Source organism: Bombina bombina, chromosome 2, assembly GCF_027579735.1.
Source record: "Bombina bombina isolate aBomBom1 chromosome 2, aBomBom1.pri, whole genome shotgun sequence".
Lineage (NCBI taxonomy): Eukaryota > Metazoa > Chordata > Amphibia > Anura > Bombinatoridae > Bombina > Bombina bombina.
Genome location: NC_069500.1, coordinates 1,382,922,593 through 1,382,943,878, shown reverse-complemented (window position 1 = coordinate 1,382,943,878; position 21,286 = coordinate 1,382,922,593). Strand labels below are relative to the sequence as shown.

The 21,286-nt window shown below is 40.2% G+C and overlaps 1 protein-coding gene across 1 annotated transcript in view; it reads left to right on the top strand.

The window, feature by feature from the left end:
* Positions 1-21,286, top strand: part of LZTS3 (leucine zipper tumor suppressor family member 3) — a 198,420-nt gene that overhangs the window by 28,792 nt on the left and 148,342 nt on the right. The gene's annotated exons all lie outside the window — the stretch shown is intronic.

Sequence of the window (21,286 nt, the reverse complement as noted above, 5' to 3'; positions counted from 1 at the left end):
TGGTGGATGCAAGCGAGGACAATATATGTGAAGGTATTTGTGCCACCTCAATTGTGGGATTCTCAGATAAATCTGGAGCTGCTGGAATTTGTGATGAGGGGTCAGCTGTAGGACTTCTTGTTTCCCAGGAGTTATGATCTATGGTGTTAAAATATGAGCTGACTGTTTGTCCCTTGGATTTTACTGCTCTAGTAGGTTTAGCAGGTTTGAGATTTTTCTTAGAGACCATTTTGAGGGTTTTCCCCAGAGTTGGTATAAGTAGAGAAAATAAATGCCAACCTTGCAAATAATCCTATTATAAAACCGTGATTCTTAAACTAGGTCTGAACAACTCCAGGTGATGAAAAAGGTATAGATTGTAGAGGTATACTTAAAGGGTCAGTCAAGTCAACATAAAACGTTCATGGTTCAGATAGGGCATGCAATTTTAAACAACTTTCCTATTTACTTTTATCATAAAATTTGCTTTGTTCTTTTGAAAGCTAAACCTATTTAGGCTCATATGCTAATTTCTAAGCCCTTGAAGGTCGCCTCTAATTTCAGTGCATTTTGACAGTTTTTTACAGCTAGACAGCGCAAGTTCATGTGGGCCATAGAGACAACATTGTGCTCGCTCCCATGGAGTTACCTAGGAGTCAGCACTGATTGGCTGAAATACAAGTCTGTCAAAATAACTGAAATAAGGGGGCAGTCTGCAGAGGCTTAGATACAAGGTAATCGCAGAGGTAAAAATGTATTATTATAACAGTGTTGGTTATGCAAAACTGGGGAATGGGTAATAAAGGGGTTATCTATTTTAAACAATAAAAATTCTGGAGTAGACTTTCCCTTTAATGTTGCAGGGTTAATGTAGTTTAATCCTTGTTGTAGCTTGGCACAATATAGTGAATTGCCCAAAAGGTGACTGCAGAGAGGTGATTGCAGAGCTAATGGAGGAGATAAAACTTCAGTAATGTTGGGGGGCGGAACTTGACGCAAAATGGAGAGGACACGCTTTTGCTAAGCTCCGTGATCACAGCCTAATAATCTCTACAAAATAGATATCTAAAAAGCCAATTTTGCCTCTAAATATCCTTGTACACTCCTGATCATGCTAGGAGCGCAGAGACTTGACGTTTATCACTGGATCCAGCTGATTACTTAGCCTACGCTCCCGATGACCTGCTGGTCCCAGATCAGCCTAGTCACACAAGAGGCCCTCGTTCAACCCGGACATACCTCTACATTGACTAGAGGCCCATACGTGTAATTTTCGTGTTATACCAATGTATACCCTGTTCTTGTGTTATTGTGGCTTGTGGATGAATCTTGTTTGTAACATTGTCTCACGACTTCAATAAAAATTATATTTAAAAAAAAAACTTCAGTAATGTTGAGTGTCAAAGTGGAATCTAAAATGTTAAATTAGTTCATACAATAAAAATCCTGCAGGGTGTTTAGGTTGTAATACAGAGACAAAATTGTAACTTTAAACTGGCCGTAACTCACCAGTATCTCTGCAGTAGGAGCCTGATGGGATAGAACTGATGCAGGCCTCCGGTCTTGTGGGGGACACTGGAGATGCCACAGCATTAAAAACAGGAGCTAAGTGCTGATCACTTAGCTCCTGAGATGCTGCCCTCCTTGCACCTCAGCAATGGCCGCGCTCACATATATCTTGCATATGCTATTAGGAGCCGGTGTTCTGTTAAGGGGCCAAACTTTTGAAAAGAGCGAACCATGTCACTTCCTCTGATGTTACATCAGCTGTTGGACACATTTTGGCCCTAATGCGCATGCGTGCCAGCGTCATCACATACCTGACCGCATACGTCACTGGGAAACTATTTAGACCTGTGAAATTCAGAAGCCTTTCTATAGCGCATGCATGGGATTTTCTATAACAAATGGGGGGGTTTATGGAAAGCTGTTTATTTGTCTCACTGCAACTACTCCCATTAAGCTGAGTCTCCGTGCGTGTGTGACAAACAGCCACTCGGCTATCGCCACTGCTTCTTCTGTTGATCCAATGCTTACTGCTGCAACAAATGTTTAAACAATGACATTGAAGGGATTGGATCAGCACAAGAAGCAGTGGCGATAGCCGAGTGGCTGTTTGTCATACACGCACGGAGACTCAGCTTAATGGGAGTATTTGCAGTGGGGGGGTGGACTTCCGAATACTGGCAAGGAGACGAATAAACAGCTTTCCATAAACCCCCCATTTGTGATAGAAAATCCCGCGCATGCGCTATAGAAAGGCTTCTGAATTTCATAGGTCTAAATAGTTTCCCAGTGACGTATGCGGCCAGGTATGTGATGACGCTGGCACGCATGCGCATAAGGGCCAAAATGTGTCCAACAGCTGATGTAACGTCACAGGAAGTGACATGGTTCGCTCTTTTCAAAAGTTCGGCCCCTTAACAGAACACCGGATCTGAGGTTTTGCTGCAGATAGAGTGCAAGTGATGACCTTGTTAGGTGCCAGAGATATTAGTGGGTGGAGTCTGGGCTGTCCCTGGTTTCACTTTGGAAACTGGGACATTCGCCCAGAAGGGAAATCTATGTGAGGAACAGGGGGGCAGAGCTCCAAACTGTGACAATTCCTCATTATGCAAGATGGTTGGGAGCTCTCTATTTATAAATGTGTTTTCTACTGATCACTTTATAATACTATACCAAAATATGGCATATTATTCCTTTTTCCAGTCCATTAGAAACTTTATATGGCAGCTTGTGCGATTTTTATTTATTTATTTATTTATTTTTTAAAAAAAAATTTCAAGCCCATTAGAAGAGCTGTCATTTAAACAAGAAAGTTTTCATCTGAAACTGTTTTGTCTGTACACGTCTAGTTATCACCGTATTCACTGCATTTTTCATTTACCTTAAAGGGACATTAAACACCTCTTGTTTTTTTAAAACATTGTGCTTTGTCCCACACTCCCTAGAGAGGCCAAAAAGCAATTTCTGTAACCTGTAAAACCAAACAGCTGGTATAGACCCTTTGTAGCATTTTGAAAACATTGGTTATAGAATTTGCTTTTTGTCCTATCTAGGGAAAAAGGGGCAAAAACACAATTTTTACACAAAAGCATGAGGTGTCTAACGGAGGAATAATTTTTCACAGGAAAAATATTAGTTCATGGGGGTCACTTGATTCAGCCACATTTAGATAATTGTATTTGTTTTTTAATGGAAATTAATTAACCCTTTATTTCCTATGGGGAATTTCTTCAAGAAAGCATATACGTTAAATAATAGCTAGTATTACTATTAAAAGCCAGCAGCAGCACAAATTTAAGTTTGTTTTATTTTTTTCAAATGTATTTTTTTTTAATGGGGTTGGATTTTTCGAGAACAAAGGTGAAGATTACATACTTAGTGATAGATACAGGAATCCGTTAAATGAAACGGGCATTTCTGTGTCATTATTAAATAGTGTAAAATTACTGATTTTGTTGCATTCATTTGAATCCACATGTAATGATTACTACATTGTTTCTTGTGGATATAATGATTTCCTTGAAATATAATAACAGTAGACATTGTTTGCCAGATCCTGGGTAGCTGGTTCCCTTTAGGTGTTATGTGATAAATGGATTGCTAAATGTCCACTTTGACTTTCAGTTACTGGTTTAATGGTTCAGGACAATTTTATACTGTTTTCCCCACAGGACTACAGCTGCAAAAAAATATTTTCTAGAGAACCACAGGCACTTGTTGGAATAGTTAATGTCCATGTGCTTCCCTGTAGAGAAACCAGTTGATTATCTACCAAAGTCAGTTATGTTTCCCAGGTGCAATCGAATGCATCTAAAAAAGAAAGAAAGTAAAATGTCCATTATAGTAATTGGTATAATGTTTCTTGTGAATGTTCTGATACCTACAGGGAGTCTGAGATTTGATTCAGCTCAATCATTACCCTTCAGCTAACATGCTACATGAAACATCAATCAATCACATTACTGAATGTCTTTGCTGCTGGGGGGTTGGCATCTCCTTGTGGCAGTACTTCCTGCAATATAGGTGCCTTTTAAATGTAAATAATCTAGTAGAGATAGTAAAAACTGTATCAACGGGTCTTAATCACCTTACTAACATATGTAGTAGTTAGAGGCAATATACATTTAACCCCTGGACACACTCAGCTCTTGTAATTTAAACAGTAACTGTATGCAAAGTGCATTTTTTGTAAACTAACTAAAAACTAAACTAATATACCAGTATCAGTTTTGCATTTCTACTAATGCTCATTGGCGTATAAGTACTTACTACTAATGCTTTGCAATCACTAGCAGAAAGTACCTATCAACCAATGAGCTTTAACCGTAAGTACCTATCAGTCAATAATAATTAGTAGGAAGTACACAGTTGATACAGCTGTTATCTTTTTGAAATTAAATGTAAAAAGCTTTTACTTAATTTTTTTTACTTCTTAATATAAGGAGAGTCCACGGCTTCATTCCTTACCGTTGGGAAATACTGAACCTGGCCACCAGGAGGAGGCAAAGACACCCCAGCCAAAGGCTTAAATACCTCTCCCACTTCCGCCATCCCCCAGTCAGTCTTTGCCTTTCGTCACAGGAGGATGGCAGAGAAGTGTCAGAAGATTTCAGAGTTGTTCCTCAGGAGATGTATCTGCCCTTCTATATGGGACTGGAATTTTAAGTAGTCTTGTCAGCCTCTCAGTGAGAGCATTGACGAAAGTTAGAGTCTGGAGATGCAGGGAGAGTCTTTCTGCGAACCCATCCAGACTGCCTGCTAACAGCTCCTTAAACAATCAGTGTTGACGAGTTTCACTGCCTACTTTCTTCACTCAAGTCCACGTCAGGAGCGATGCTACAAGACTGTCACACTTGAGAGGCTGTGTTTCTGTTCCACAGCATGGATTCTCGTAAGATCGTTTAAATTTTTACTTATGTTGAAAACGCTAGAAGACAGGTTCACAGTGTGACTCTTTTATCTTAAGAGAATCTGGGGTTAATATCTCCTAAGGGAGGTTATTGAACAGTGGGGATTAATCAAATACGATGCTTTGATTTTATGCTGCTTTATGTATGAGGTTTATTGGGCTTATAGACTGTTTGTTATGCGGTTGGAACACACAGGTTTTTACTTTTACTTAACTTTTACTTTTACGCAGCTTGTAGCTTGGCGCACTTTTTCTCATAGCAGGGGCGGTCCTGCCTTGCGCACCACGTGACCGGGAGTGGTCACACTTTCGTTTTCTCTTTCCTGACCGAACTAGCTGTTGGAGAAGACGTGGGGTCTAGGAGGTGGTAAGTGCCCCAGCCATTGGGAGTATAAAGGTGCTGTTTTTTGTGAGAAATAAAAGATTGTTTTATTCTGTGTCCTACTGTCATTAGCGCAACCAATGGAGGATTCTGATATTCTTCAGGGTACTCCCTCTATTCCTAATAGTAATACCTGTCTATATTGTGAGGAGGCCTTGGTATGCCCGCCCTCTCAACTATGTTCCATATGCATCAACAATGTTATTATATCTAAGAAGGTTAACCCCTTTAGACCAAGTCGGCATGAAGGGGCGGCCCCCGATCCGGCGCTGGATCGTGTAGGGGGCAGACTGTCGCTGTTTTCAGACGCTTGGTTCAGGGACGTGCAGGATCCATGGGTCCTGGAGGTCATAGCTCAGGGATACAAGATAGGTTTCAAATCTCAACCACCCAAGGGCAGATTTCTCCTCTCAAGCATGTCTTGAAGACCAGAAAAGAGGGAAGCTTTTCTGGGGTGCGTGCGGGATCTGTCCTCCTTAGGGTCATTGTCCCGGTTCCTATTGCAAAAAGAGGTCTGGGCTACTATTCAAACCTGTTCATGGTCCCAAATAAGGAGGGAACTTTCCACCCGATTCTGGACCTAAAGAGCGTAAACAAATTTCTAAATGTCCCCTCGTTCAAGATGGAGACAATAAGGTCCATACTTCCTCTAGTTCAGCAAGGACAGTTCATGACCACTATAGATCTGAAGGATGCCTACCTTCACGTTCCAATCCACAGGGACCACTTCCAGTTCCTAAGGTTTGTGTTCCTGGATCAGCACTTCCTGTTCATTGCCGTCATTCACCCGTGGTATAGCAGTAGCTCCCTACTTGGATAACATTCTGGTACAAGCACCATCTCTTCGTCTGGTGGAGGACCATTCGGTATCTCTTCTCTCTCTTCTTCGATCTCATGGATGGAAGATAAACTTAGAGAAGAGTTCTCTTATTCCAAGCACCAGAGTAGAATTCCTGGGCACTATAATAGACTCAATATCAATGAAGTTATTTCTAACAGACCAGAGATGTTGCAAGCTAGGTACAGCATGTCTTGCCCTCCGGGCCTCCTTAAGGCCATCTTTGGCTCAGTGTATGGAGTTAATTGGTCTCATGGTGTCCAGCATGGACATAATTCCCTTTGCCAGGTTCCGTCTCAGACCGTTACAGCTGTGCATGCTGAGGCAGTGGAACGGCGATCATTTGGATCTGTCTCAACAGATTTCCCTGGACAGCCGGTCAAGAGAATCACTCTCTTGGTGGCTCTGTCCAGATCATCTGTCCCGAGGGACATCCTTTCTAAGACCATCCTGGGAGATTGTGACTACGGACGCGAGTTTATCAGGATGAGGAGCTGTTTGGGGTTCCAAGAAGGCACAGGGCCTGTGGTATCAGGAGGAACGGTCCCTCCCGATCAGTATTCCGGAACTTCGAGCGATCTACAATGCTCTGAAGGCTTGGCCTCTTCTGGGTTCGTCCTGGTTTATCAGATTCCAATCAGACAATATAACCTTGGTGGCTTACATCAACCATCAGGGAGGAGCTCCCTAGCAATGAGGGAAGTATCTCGGATTTTAGAGTGGGCGGAGGCCCACAGCTGTTCACTGTCAGTGATCCACATTCTGGGTGTGGACAACTGGGAAGCAGATTTTATCAGCAGACAATCCTTTCATCCGGGGGGAATGGTCTCTCTATCCCGAAGTGTTTGCAGAGATCTGCAACAGGTGGGGGGCGCTGGAGATAGATATCATGACATCTCGTCTTAATACCAAGCTACCCAGATATGGGTCGAGGTCCAGGGATCCTCAGGCGGAGCTAATAGATTCATTACCAGTGCTTTGGAGGTTCAGTCTAATCTACCTTTTAAGGCTCTGATTAAGATCAGACCTGTGTTCAGATCTGAGGCTCCTCCTTGGAGTCTGAATCTTGTCCTTAAGGTTCTGCAACAGGCTTCATTTGAGCCTATGCATGAAATTGACATTAATTTGTTGCCCTGGAAGGTTATTTTTCTACTGGCTATTGCTTCTGTGAGTTTCTGAGATTGCCTCTTTGCAATGTGAGCCTCCTTATCTGGTGTTCCTCTCTGATAAGGCTGTCCTACGTACTAAGTTAGGTTTTCTTCCTAAGGTCGTGTCGGACCACAACATCAATCAATAGATTGTGGTTCCTTCCTTGTGTCCTAATCCTTCTTCTTCGAAGGACCGTTTACTTCATAATTTGAACGTGGTTCGTGCCTTGAAGTTTTATATTCAGGCTACTAAAGATTTTAGACTAACTTCTTTGTTGTTTCTTACCTTTTCTGGGAAGCATAAGGGTCAGAAGGTCTCTTCGACTTTCTTATATTTTTGGTTAAGGAGTGTTATCCGCTTGGCTTATGAGACAGCGGGACATAAACCTCAGAGAATTATGGCTCATTCTACTAGAGGAGTGGCTTCCTCTTGGGCCTTTAAGAACAAGGCCTCTATGGATCAGATTTGTAAGGCTGCTACCTGGTCCTCCTAACAAACTTTTTCTAAATTTTACAAGTTTGATGTTTTTGCTTCATCTGAAGCAGCCTTCGGGAGAAAGGGTTTTGCAGGGTGTGGTGCCTTCAGATTAGGGTCTGCCTCTCTTTTTGTCCCTCCCGTTATCATTCAGTGTCCTCTAGAGCTTGGGTATAAGTTTCCCAACAGTAAGGAATGAAGTCATGGACTCTCCTTATATTAAGAAGGAAAACATAAATTATGCTTACCAGATAATTTCATTTCCTTCTGTATAAGGAGAGTCCACGGCCCCCGCCCGTGTTCTCCGATGGGCGGCCCCCTAAATTATGTTTTTCTTCTGGCACCTTTTATACCCTTTTTCTCCTACTGTTCCTTGTTCCCTTGGCAGAATGACTGGGGGATGGGGGAAGTGGGAGAGGTATTTAAGCCTTTGGCTGGGGTGTCTTTGCCTCCTCTGGTGGCCAGGTTCAGTATTTCCCAACAGTAAGGAATGAAGCCGTGGACTCTCCTTATACAGAAGGAAATGAAATGATCTGGTAAGCATAAGTTATGTTTTTAATATGAATGACAGATAATGTTTGAGTGTCTTCAAGCTCTAATTTATCCTACTGTGTTAGGAATACTATAACCACAAGAGGGATTAGATGAGCGTTTTTGAGAATGGTGTCCCTTTAAGTTCTAATTTACCCTACAGTTGGATAGATTAGGAGTGGAGCCCTATTTATCACTCCCGCTCTCGTGCTTACTCTGCTATAAGTAAGCTTTTTGCTTGCATTGGGTAGCACGTAGTATAAGTTGAAAGTAAAACATTTTTCCCCAAGCACTAACCCAACGTGCGCAAAAAACTTAAAATATCATGACCACATTAATGTATTCCTCCTTAGACTTCGATGGAGCGGGAAAAGCTAAAAAAAAACACCCTTACTCGCACTCAAACCCGGTTGCATTTTCTCAAGTGCCCTAACCCGAAATGAAATAATATTTCACATTAATTTAATTCTTCACATAGAGAATATGTTCTATTTATTCTTAAATACAAATTTCTATATATTTTATGGTTGTTTGGTAAAAATAAAAATATGTGTGTGTGTGTGTGTATATATATATATATATATATATATATATATATACTGTATATATACTGTGTGCATATATATATATATATATATATATACTCGAAATGGTGCCTATGTCTGTTTATGTAAAAATAAACTCACAGAAGTTTAATTGGAGTGCTGCAGCCTTTTTTTATTATATATTTATATATAGGTATAGATATATACAGATATATATATATATATCATATTTTAAAATGGTTTCCATAATAGCATCAGTATTGTTTAACAGAATAGGTTAAGACATTTGCAAAGCTATTGAAAAAATATGCATATGGTATGTCCACGGAATTAACAGTCATAAAACTAAAACCACTTAAAGGGACAGTCTACTCCAGAATGTTTATTGTTTAAAAAGATAGATAATCTCTTTATTACCCATTCCCCAGTTTTGCATAACCAACACTGTTATATAAATAAACTTTTTACCTCTGTGATTACCTTGTATCTAAGCTTATGCAGACTGCCACAAGGATATAGGCGTTAAGGGGAGCGCTAAAAAAGCTAAAGAAGCTTAAGGTAAGATAGATGGGGGTATATACAATGAATTAAAATTAAAGTAAAAAGTATTTTATTCTATACAGAAGATTAAAAACAAAGATGAATGTGACATTTAGAATAGTGTTGGCTGGTCTTGAAGGAAAACTAGTGGGTTCAGATATCCTAGGATTAAACACTATGTATATGGTGATACAATAGGTTCATACAGATATAATGGTATAGCAATCTAGGTACTGATATAACAATATAACCATATAAGTGTTAATGCAATGGGTGTGTCTCTCTAAGACATTACAAGTGATCTAGTTTTGCGAAAAAATAAAAATACAAAAATAAACATAAAATGCGTGATATACAAACACGATACAATGCAATTGATAAATAAATGAGTGTCCTGAATCCTTATCTTTCATGATAAGCAAAAAGAAAATATGTGTCCCCAAAGAAAGTGTCCAAAAATGTGTATCCAAAAGTTATTTTATAATATCCAAAACAGGATTATGTGGAAAAAAAAGGTGTACACCAAAAATAAAACTGAAGTGGAAAAAACCTCAGACGGAGGTGATGAAATTCTACAAAATATAATCCAAGTATATAAAAAAGTGTCCAAATAAGAAAAAATATATGTGCTAATTATATCCAATTAGTAGTATTTCTTCAGTATAATCTTCAATTTCCAATACAATCCTCAAAATTAATGATGCTGTACGAGTGTCCTATGTACTATAAAAGATATGTAACATAGCGCAATATTGCTAAAACTTAGCCAGATATATGCTAGTGAACTTACCAGATTGCGAACCTGAGCCGTTAATTAGAATGTTCTATGCATTTCGGTCTTGTAATAAGACCTTTCTCAAGACTAATAACGGCTGTGTCTAAAGTGTCTCCTTATAAATGGCAATATCGCTGATCGTCAGTCGGTGTTTATGCAAGTTTGATGATAAAAGTAAATTGGAAAGTTTTTTATAATTACATGCCCTTACTGAATCATAATACAAGGTGCACGTAAAGAATACTTAACATTAGGAGGTAAGAGAATTTACATATTCTTCCCATAAAAACTTAATGGGATTATAGTCTGATATACATTGTTGTATCATGTAATGGTATCTTTCAAGGTGGATGATGAAGGTAACTCTTAGATTGCGTGGGGATCACAGGCTCTTTGCATAACCTAGGGATAAGCTGGGATGCACTGATGAGACCTATTTAAAATAAGTTTAGATGGAGCTTGCACTTGATATGAACATCAGAGTGAAATAAAAAGCTGAGGGGGTCTAAAGGTAGTTTATGAGCAAGCAATCTTCATTTTCTTCACTATACTAGACCAATAAGGATGGATTAAAGGGCAAGTCCACCAAATATGTAATAGAATTCCCACTAATCCATAGCCTTTCCAGCATAAATTAGAATCACCTGTATATATTATGGAGATGATTAGGTAAAAGATACCATCTAGTTAACAATTTATAATTTGTCTCTATAATTAATGATAGATGGTATGAAGGACTTGGCCAACAATTGAAATCCTTGTTGTCAATCAAAAGGCCCAGGTCAGTCTGTTTGTCACTACAGAAGGGTATTCTAGAAGATTCATGGGCAAGTAGCAACTTATAGGAAAGAGATAAGCAACTCCTACCAGGGTAAGTAAGAGATAGAGGGATTCATAAGGGGTAAGTGATATGCAAAAAATGTTTTCTTATGATGTGTGTGTAGATAAAGAGAAAGTTGAAAATAACATATATGCAAAGACAACCCGCCCAAGTCCACCAGCTCATCTGTCAGTTTAAGATTCTGGTTAGAAAGAACAAGATGTATAGGTAGGGGGTATTGTAAGGTATGGGCCTCTAATTTCGATAGATTATAGTTGGTCAACAATTAAGGGTTACATTATAGAGGAGTCAAAGGGGAAAGAACTGTGGAAACAGATTTAAAGTTCTTAAGGATCAACTCTCAAGCCTTTAAAAGTCTCTGCTGTTAACGTGTATATGTGTATTACCTAGGCATTTAGGAAAACCAGGGAGTCACATACTGCCCAATTGGGCACAATCAGTGAGAAGATGTTCTAGAGAAACCCACTCTTTTCTCAAATCAATTATGCATTGCATAAATTATGCCAACCTTTAACAATACTGGGCACCACAGACCACTTTTGCACTTAGGTCTATAAAGTATATGTCAATCTGCTGTAGGTGATTTGCCCTGCCAGATAAAGTGAATAGAGTTTTGTATTTTTTTTAAGGAATGTTAGAGACAAAATGATTGGGGGTTCTGAGATATGTATAAACTTTGTGGAAGGGTCATCATTTTAACAGAATGTATCCTTCCTATCCAGGACTGGTGCCATGATTGTAGGTCATGCTGAATAGTATAAAGTAAATGGTGATTATTAAAGGGACAGTCTACTCCAGAATTCTATATGGAACACATGAACTAACATCCTGTAGCTCTGAAATACTGTCAAATGCATTCAGATAAGAGAACAAAGCAACGTTGCTGATAAAGATTAATTGGAAAGTTGTTTAGAATTACATGCCCTATATGAATCATGAAAGTTTAATTTTGACTAGACTGTCCCTCTTAAGGAGAAAAAAATTGGGATTTATCTGTTAAAAGATGAATCCCTAAATATTTAATAGAGGTAGGTTGAAGTTTGAAAGGAAAGTGATTCCGTAGATACGGTAAGTCCGAAGCAGAAGGGGCTATTGGAAGAAGGTCAAATTTTGTGTAATTAAATTTATAATTATCTATAACAGTTAAAGTCAAAAGTATATTATCTGCATAGAGCATCAACTTATAAGTCTGACGACAGACCTTTATACCATGGATGATGTTGTTGTTATGAATTTTGGTGAAAGGGGCAACATTGCCACGTTCCATTAGATAGTTCAAAAGAATGTGAGAAAGTACTGTTAATTTTTTTTAAAAAGGACGATTGTAAAGGGCAAATATTTTATCAATCAAGGTGTCTCCGAACCCAAACTGAGTTAGGGTCGCTTTAAGGAAGGACAAATTTAACTGATCAAATGCCTTCCCCATGTCGGTGGATAAGAATATAATAGGGATCTTTAAGGAACTGGCATGTTCAAGGAGCAGAGTAACCTTATAGGTGTTGTCTCTAGCTTCTTTGCAAGGTGTAAACCCAACCTAATTTGTGTGTATTACCATTGGTAAAACAGTATTTATACAGGATGCTAATATATTTGCGTAGATCTCAATGTAATGTCTATGCAATGTAAATCTTATTTACGTTCAACAATGAATGAGGATGAACATTTGCTGGGGTATCGGAAACCTTTTCCTGGCTTTGGAAAAACTGTTACATGGGCTTCAAGCATGCTAGATGGGAAAGGATTGTTAGCATTAATTGAGGAAAATAGGGTAGTGAGATGAGGGACTAGTTCTGATGCAAACGTGTGATAATACCAAACAGTATAGCCATCAGGTCCAGGATTTTTGCCAGCAGGAAGGTCTTTAATACAGGCTTATATTTCAGAGGATGTAATTGGTCTATATAGGTCATCAGCCACCTCCGATAGTATTTTAAGAGGGGGATATTTCTCCAACATAGGTGTGTCCGGTCCACGGCGTCATCCTTACTTGTGGGATATTCTCTTCCCCAACAGGAAATGGCAAAGAGCCCAGCAAAGCTGGTCACATGATCCCTCCTAGGCTCCGCCTACCCCAGTCATTCTCTTTGCCGTTGTACAGGCAACATCTCCACGGAGATGGCTTAGAGTTTTTTAGTGTTTAACTGTAGTTTTTATTATTCAATCAAGAGTTTGTTATTTTGAAATAGTGCTGGTATGTACTATTTACTCAGAAACAGAAAAGAGATGAAGATTTCTGTTTGTATGAGGAAAATGATTTTAGCAACCGTCACTAAAAACCATGGCTGTTCCACACAGGACTGTTGAGAGCAATTAACTTCAGTTGGGGGAACAGTGAGCAGTCTCTTGCTGCTTGAGGTATGACACATTCTAACAAGACGATGTAATGCTGGAAGCTGTCATTTTCCCTCTGGGATCCGGTAAGCCATGTTTATTACGATTGTAAATAAGGGCTTCAAAAAGGGCTTATTAAGACTGTAGACTTTTTTTGGGCTAAATCGATTGATTATTAACACATATTTAGCCTTGAGGAATCATTTTATCTGGGTATTTTGATATAATAATATCGGCAGGCACTGTTTTAGACACCTTATTCTTTAGGGGCTTTCCCAAAGCATAGGCAGAGCCTCATTTTCGCGCCGGTGTTGCGCACTTGTTTTTGAGAGGCATGGCATGCAGTCGCATGTGAGAGGAGCTCTGATACTTAGAAAAGACTTTCTGAAGGCGTCATTTGGTATCGTATTCCCCTTGGGGCTTGGTTGGGTCTCAGCAAAGCAGATACCAGGGACTGTAAAGGGGTTAAAGTTCAAAACGGCTCCGGTTCCGTTATTTTAAGGGTTAAAGCTTCCAAATTTGGTGTGCAATACTTTTAAGGCTTTAAGACACTGTGGTGAAAATTTGGTGAATTTTGAACAATTCCTTCATGTTTTTTCGCATTTGCAGTAAAAAAGTGTGTTCAGTTTAAAATTTAAAGTGACAGTAACGGTTTTATTTTAAAACGTTTTTTGTACTTTGTTATCAAGTTTATGCCTATTTAACATGTCTGAACTACCAGATAGACTGTGTTCTGAATGTGGGGAAGCCAGAATTCCTATTCATTTAAATAAATGTGATTTATGTGACAATGACAATGATGCCCAAGATGATTCCTCAAGTGAGGGGAGTAAGCATGGTACTGCATCATTCCGTCCTTCGTCTACACGAGTCTTGCCCACTCAGGAGGCCCCTAGTACATCTAGCGCGCCAATACTCCTTACTATGCAACAATTAACGGCTGTAATGGATAATTCTGTCAAAAACATTTTAGCCAAAATGAACACTTATCAGCGTAAGCGCGACTGCTCTGTTTTAGATACTGAAGAGCATGACGACGCTGATATTAATATTTCTGAAGGGCCTCTAACTCAGTCTGATGGGGCCAGGGAGGTTTTGTCTGAGGGAGAAATTACTGATTCAGGGAACATTTCTCAACAAGCTGAACCTGATGTGATTGCATTTAAATTTAAGTTGGAACATCTCCGCATTCTGCTTAAGGAGGTATTATCCACTCTGGATGATTGTGACAAGTTGGTCATCCCAGAGAAACTATGTAAAATGGACAAGTTCCTAGAGGTGCCGGGGCTCCCAGAAGCTTTTCCTATACCCAAGCGGGTGGCGGACATTGTTAATAAAGAATGGGAAAGGCCCGGTATTCCTTTCGTCCCTCCCCCCATATTTAAAAAATTGTTTCCTATGGTCGACCCCAGAAAGGACTTATGGCAGTCAGTCCCCAAGGTCGAGGGAGCGGTTTCCACTTTAAACAAACGCACCACTATACCCATAGAGGATAGTTGTGCTTTCAAAGATCCTATGGATAAAAAATTAGAAGGTTTGCTTAAAAAGATGTTTGTTCAGCAGGGTTACCTTCTACAACCAATTTCATGCATTGTCCCTGTCGCTACAGCCGCATGTTTCTGGTTCGATGAGCTGATAAAGGCGGTCGACAGTGATTCTCCTCCTTATGAGGAGATTATGGACAGAATCAATGCTCTCAAATTGGCTAATTCTTTCACCCTAGACGCCACTTTGCAATTGGCTAGGTTAGCGGCTAAGAATTCTGGGTTTGCTATTGTGGCGCGCAGAGCGCTTTGGTTGAAATCTTGGTCGGCTGATGCGTCTTCCAAGAACAAGCTACTTAACATTCCTTTCAAGGGGAAAACGCTGTTTGGCCCTGACTTGAAAGAGATTATCTCGGATATCACTGGGGGTAAGGGCCACGCCCTTCCTCAGGATCGGCCTTTCAAGGCAAAAAATAAACCTAATTTTCGTCCCTTTCGTAGAAACGGACCAGCCCAAGGTGCTACGTCCTCTAAGCAAGAGGGTAATACTTCTCAAGCCAAGCCAGCTTGGAGACCAATGCAAGGCTGGAACAAGGGAAAGCAGGCCAAGAAACCTGCCACTGCTACCAAGACAGCATGAAATGTTGGCCCCCGATCCGGGACCGGATCTGGTGGGGGGCAGACTCTCTCTCTTCGCTCAGGCTTGGGCAAGAGATGTTCTGGATCCTTGGGCGCTAGAGATAGTCTCCCAAGGTTATCTTCTGGAATTCAAGGGACTTCCCCCAAGGGGGAGGTTCCACAGGTCTCAGTTGTCTTCAGACCACATAAAAAGACAGGCATTCTTACATTGTGTAGAAGACCTGTTAAAAATGGGAGTGATTCATCCCGTTCCATTAAGAGAACAAGGGATGGGGTTCTACTCCAATCTGTTTATAGTTCCCAAAAAAGAGGGAACGTTCAGACCAATCTTAGATCTCAAGATCTTGAACAAGTTTCTCAAGGTTCCATCGTTCAAGATGGAAACCATTCGAACTATTCTTCCTTCCATCCAGGAAGGTCAATTCATGACCACGGTGGATTTAAAGGATGCGTATCTACATATTCCTATCCACAAGGAACATCATCGGTTCCTGAGGTTCGCATTCCTGGACAAACATTACCAGTTCGTGGCGCTTCCTTTCGGATTAGCCACTGCTCCAAGGATTTTCACAAAGGTACTAGGGTCCCTTCTAGCTGTGCTAAGACCAAGGGGCATTGCTGTAGTACCTTACTTGGACGACATTCTGATTCAAGCGTCGTCCCTTCCTCAAGCAAAGGCTCACACGGACATTGTCCTGGCCTTTCTCAGATCTCACGGATGGAAAGTGAACGTGGAAAAGAGTTCTCTATCTCCGTCAACAAGGGTTCCCTTCTTGGGAACAATAATAGACTCCTTAGAAATGAGGATTTTTCTGACAGAGGCCAGAAAAACAAAACTTCTAGACTCTTGTCGGATACTTCATTCCGTTCCTCTTCCTTCCATAGCTCAGTGCATGGAAGTGATCGGGTTGATGGTAGCGGCAATGGACATAGTTCCTTTTGCACGCATTCATCTAAGACCATTACAACTGTGCATGCTCAGTCAGTGGAATGGGGACTATACAGACTTGTCTCCGAAGATACAAGTAAATCAGAAGACCAGAGACTCACTCCGTTGGTGGCTGTCCCTGGACAACCTGTCACGAATGATGACATTCCGCAGACCGGAGTGGGTCATTGTCACGACCGACGCCAGTCTGATGGGCTGGGGCGCGGTCTGGGGATCCCTGAAAGCTCAGGGTCTTTGGTCTCGGGAAGAATCTCTTCTACCGATAAATATTCTGGAACTGAGAGCGATATTCAATGCTCTCAAGGCTTGGCCTCAGCTAGCGAGGGCCAAGTTCATACGGTTTCAATCAGACAACATGACAACTGTTGCGTACATCAACCATCAGGGGGGAACAAGGAGTTCCCTGGCAATGGAAGAAGTGACCAAAATCATTCTATGGGCGGAGTCTCACTCCTGCCACCTGTCTGCTATCCACATCCCAGGAGTGGAAAATTGGGAAGCGGATTTTCTGAGTCGTCAGACATTGCATCCGGGGGAGTGGGAACTCCATCCGGAAATCTTTGCCCAAGTCACTCAGCTGTGGGGCATTCCAGACATGGATCTGATGGCCTCTCGTCAGAACTTCAAAGTTCCTTGCTACGGGTCCAGATCCAGGGATCCCAAGGCGGCTCTAGTGGATGCACTAGTAGCACCTTGGACCTTCAAACTAGCTTATGTGTTCCCGCCGTTTCCTCTCATCCCCAGGCTGGTAGCCAGGATCAATCAGGAGAGGGCGTCGGTGATCTTGATAGCTCCTGTGTGGCCACGCAGGACTTGGTATGCAGATCTGGTGAATATGTCATCGGCTCCTCCTTGGAAGCTACCTTTGAGACGAGACCTTCTTGTTCAGGGTCCGTTCGAACATCCGAATCTGGTTTCACTCCAGCTGACTGCTTGGAGATTGAACGCTTGATCTTATCGAAGCGAGGGTTCTCAGATTCTGTTATCGATACTCTTGTTCAGGCCAGAAAGCCTGTAACTAGAAAGATTTACCACAAAATTTGGAAAAAATATATCTGTTGGTGTGAATCTAAAGGATTCCCTTGGGACAAGGTTAAGATTCCTAGGATTCTATCCTTCCTTCAAGAAGGATTGGAAAAAGGATTATCTGCAAGTTCCCTGAAGGGACAGATTTCTGCCTTGTCTGTGTTACTTCACAAAAAGCTGGCCGCTGTGCCAGATGTTCAAGCCTTTGTTCAGGCTCTGGTTAGAATTAAGCCTGTTTACAAACCTTTGACTCCTCCTTGGAGTCTCAATTTAGTTCTTTCAGTTCTTCAGGGGGTTCCGTTTGAACCCTTGCATTCCGTTGATATTAAGTTATTATCTTGGAAAGTTTTGTTTTTAGTTGCAATTTCTTCTGCTAGAAGAGTTTCAGAATTATCTGCTCTGCAGTGTTCTCCTCCTTATCTGGTGTTCCATGCAGATAAGGTGGTTTTACGTACTAAACCTGGTTTTCTTCCAAAAGTTGTTTCTAACAAAAACATTAACCAGGAGATTATCGTACCTTCTCTATGTCCGAAACCAGTTTCAAAGAAGGAACGTTTGTTGCACAATTTGGATGTTGTTCGCGCTCTAAAATTCTATTTAGATGCTACAAAGGATTTTAGACAAACATCTTCCTTGTTTGTTGTTTATTCCGGTAAACGGAGAGGTCAAAAAGCAACTTCTACCTCTCTCTCTTTTTGGATTAAAAGCATCATCAGATTGGCTTACGAGACTGCCGGACGGCAGCCTCCCGAAAGAATCACAGCTCATTCCACTAGGGCTGTGGCTTCCACATGGGCCTTCAAGAACGAGGCTTCTGTTGATCAGATATGTAGGGCAGCGACTTGGTCTTCACTGCACACTTTTACCAAATTTTACAAGTTTGATACTTTTGCTTCTTCTGAGGCTATTTTTGGGAGAAAGGTTTTGCAAGCCGTGGTGCCTTCCATTTAGGTGACCTGATTTGCTCCCTCCCTTCATCCGTGTCCTAAAGCTTTGGTATTGGTTCCCACAAGTAAGGATGACGCCGTGGACCGGACACACCTATGTTGGAGAAAACAGAATTTATGTTTACCTGATAAATTACTTTCTCCAACGGTGTGTCCGGTCCACGGCCCGCCCTGGTTTTTTTAATCAGGTCTGATAATTTATTTTCTTTAACTACAGTCACCACGGTACCATATGGTTTCTCCTATGCAAATATTCCTCCTTAACGTCGGTCGAATGACTGGGGTAGGCGGAGCCTAGGAGGGATCATGTGACCAGCTTTGCTGGGCTCTTTGCCATTTCCTGTTGGGGAAGAGAATATCCCACAAGTAAGGATGACGCCGTGGACCGGACACACCGTTGGAGAAAGTAATTTATCAGGTAAACATAAATTCTGTTTTTTGTACCAGCCTAAAAACTAATCTTTCACAGTCCTGCTGTAAAAGGTCTTGATGGACATTTCGAGTCTTTATTAATTGTCAAGAGATGTCCATCTTAGTAGGATCAAGTTTATTTTTTAGTCTAAATCTGTAAGTTTAGAAGATAGGTCAATATATTTGTATCTGGCTTGTTGGAGGATATGTGCCTTATGTTTAATAAACTCCACTCTCATTTAGCATTTATGTGCCTCCCAAACTCTAGCAGGACCCATACCAGGAGTGGCATTGATAAGGAATAAATCCTTTAAATTATTAGTTAGTGACTATAAAGTTAAAGGGTCAGAAAGTAGGTGATCATCTACATTCCATAAGAGTGGTGTAAGCGGTGCCGAGAGCCAGTGTATTGTACTTGTGAACCCGCAATAGTAAGTTCTGGAGGTAGCTGTAATTTTAGTGCCCATAAAAGAGGAGAGACTGTTTCGATTAGTAAGTAGGTCAATTCTCATATAGGTTTTATTAGGAGTCGAGAAGAAGGTATAATCATTTTTGTGAGGATGAAAGTATCTCCAAACGTCACAAAGTTCCTGTTCTTTCAGAGAGGCCCATAAATATTTAAATGTACACTGAGGTTTGTTTAAAAGGAATTGATCTATCTAATGCTAGATTAAATTGGAAGCTAAAGTCATCCCCTAAATACAGTGTACCTTTTGTAATGTCAAGAATCTTCAAAAAATTTGTTTGAAAAAGGTCAAGTATTTTTTTTTTAGTAAATTTGGAACATAGATATTAACAAGAGTGCCAGGTCTTCCATAGAGAAGCTGAACACTCCAATATACCTCTCATCCCTAGCAGCTTGAAGGGGGGTATTTTTCTTACATATCTTTATCAATTTTAACAGCTTGAAGGGGAATATTTTTCTTAAGGAGAATGTAAAGGAGCTGTGAAATTGTTATGTATAATGTGCACTGAAAATTTCTGGGAAAAGAGAAATTAGTTTATTGCTAGAAAATTATATCCTTGTGTGTTTTAAAAAAAAAAATTATATATATATATATATATATATATATATATAATTTAATGGTTTTGCCAATTTGGAGCTTTGTGTTGATTTCTTACAATGTTTTTTGGAGTGGGCTGTCGGTTTACATTTTAATAAACATTGAAATTTCCTTGTTTCATCAGAATGGGAAAATAGTTAACAACCCACACTATATACATCTATGAAATCTGTTCATTAACAAATATAATTATCAGAATGTTTGTTTGGTTGATTAAAAAAAAAGTTAATTGGGGGCTTGTCCTGGCAGCTGCCATGGCAGGCAGCAATATTGGCAGCTGTGTAATGGAGGCTATGTATCCATCATATATTAGATGACTTTCCTGACATCCAGCTCCAATTAGAAAAAAATGATGATCCCATGCATCCAGGAATAGAAGGTAAAAACAAAACTTTATTCTGGCTTCATTAAAAACACAGACAACAGTGACATCCGATAAGAAACACTGTCTTACACGTTTTGTCTGAGTCGGCCGTAATCATAGACATAGATCCCTCACTATGAGGGCGTGCTTATATAGAACATATCTCTCCCCACTTAAAATAAATAAAACCATTTAACCGTTCAACTGCCAGCCTGCAAAGATGGAAATAGAAAAGTCTTATAATCCTTGTAAACATTCTAAATCAGTTAAATCTAGACAAGGACATAATCAAAGGTATGGGTATACATATATACATAGACATTTTACACATCTAGGTATTAAGTTTTGACATAAGAATGAACAGTATTCTATTAACAATATTAAAGAGCATAAGCTATATATATATATAGATAACAAAAAAGAACCACATATGTATTATCTATATTGTGCATATACTTGGCAACTGGACTTCTGCCAACAGAGATAAGAAGTATATTATAATGAAAAACATACACATTAGATTAGTGGGGCATACCATGGATAGAAACCTAATAAAAATATATAGTTCAAGGCTGTCTCTATATCTAACTATATTCAACAAATGTGACCGTATAACTATCAATCACCCCCAATAGTTAATGATGTCAAATTGTGAATTGAATGCTTCTGGGACTAAGCTCTTTAATTTATGGATCCAATAAATCTCTTGTCTTTCCAAAATTCTCTGTTGACTACCCCTTCTCCGGGGAGTATCTACCACTTCTGTAGCATTCCATTTGAAACTTTTTACATTTTTATTGTGTGTATGTATGAAATGTTTTAAGAGTGCTGAGCATAGTACATCAATAGAGATGTACCCCAGATGTTCTCTTTTGCGGGTACGTACATCTCTGGTAGTTAAACCTACATATTGCTTTTGATGTTCTAAGCATTCAATCAAATAAATAACAAAGGTAGTGGAACAGTTAATATAGTTTCTTTTGGCCCGTAAGAAATGTCCCTTAAATATACCTTTGAATACATGTCGTGGATGGCTGCTGTGTACGTGTAAAAGACTATTGCCAGCTATTGGTTTCCAGTATAGGCCTGTCTCTACTTTTTT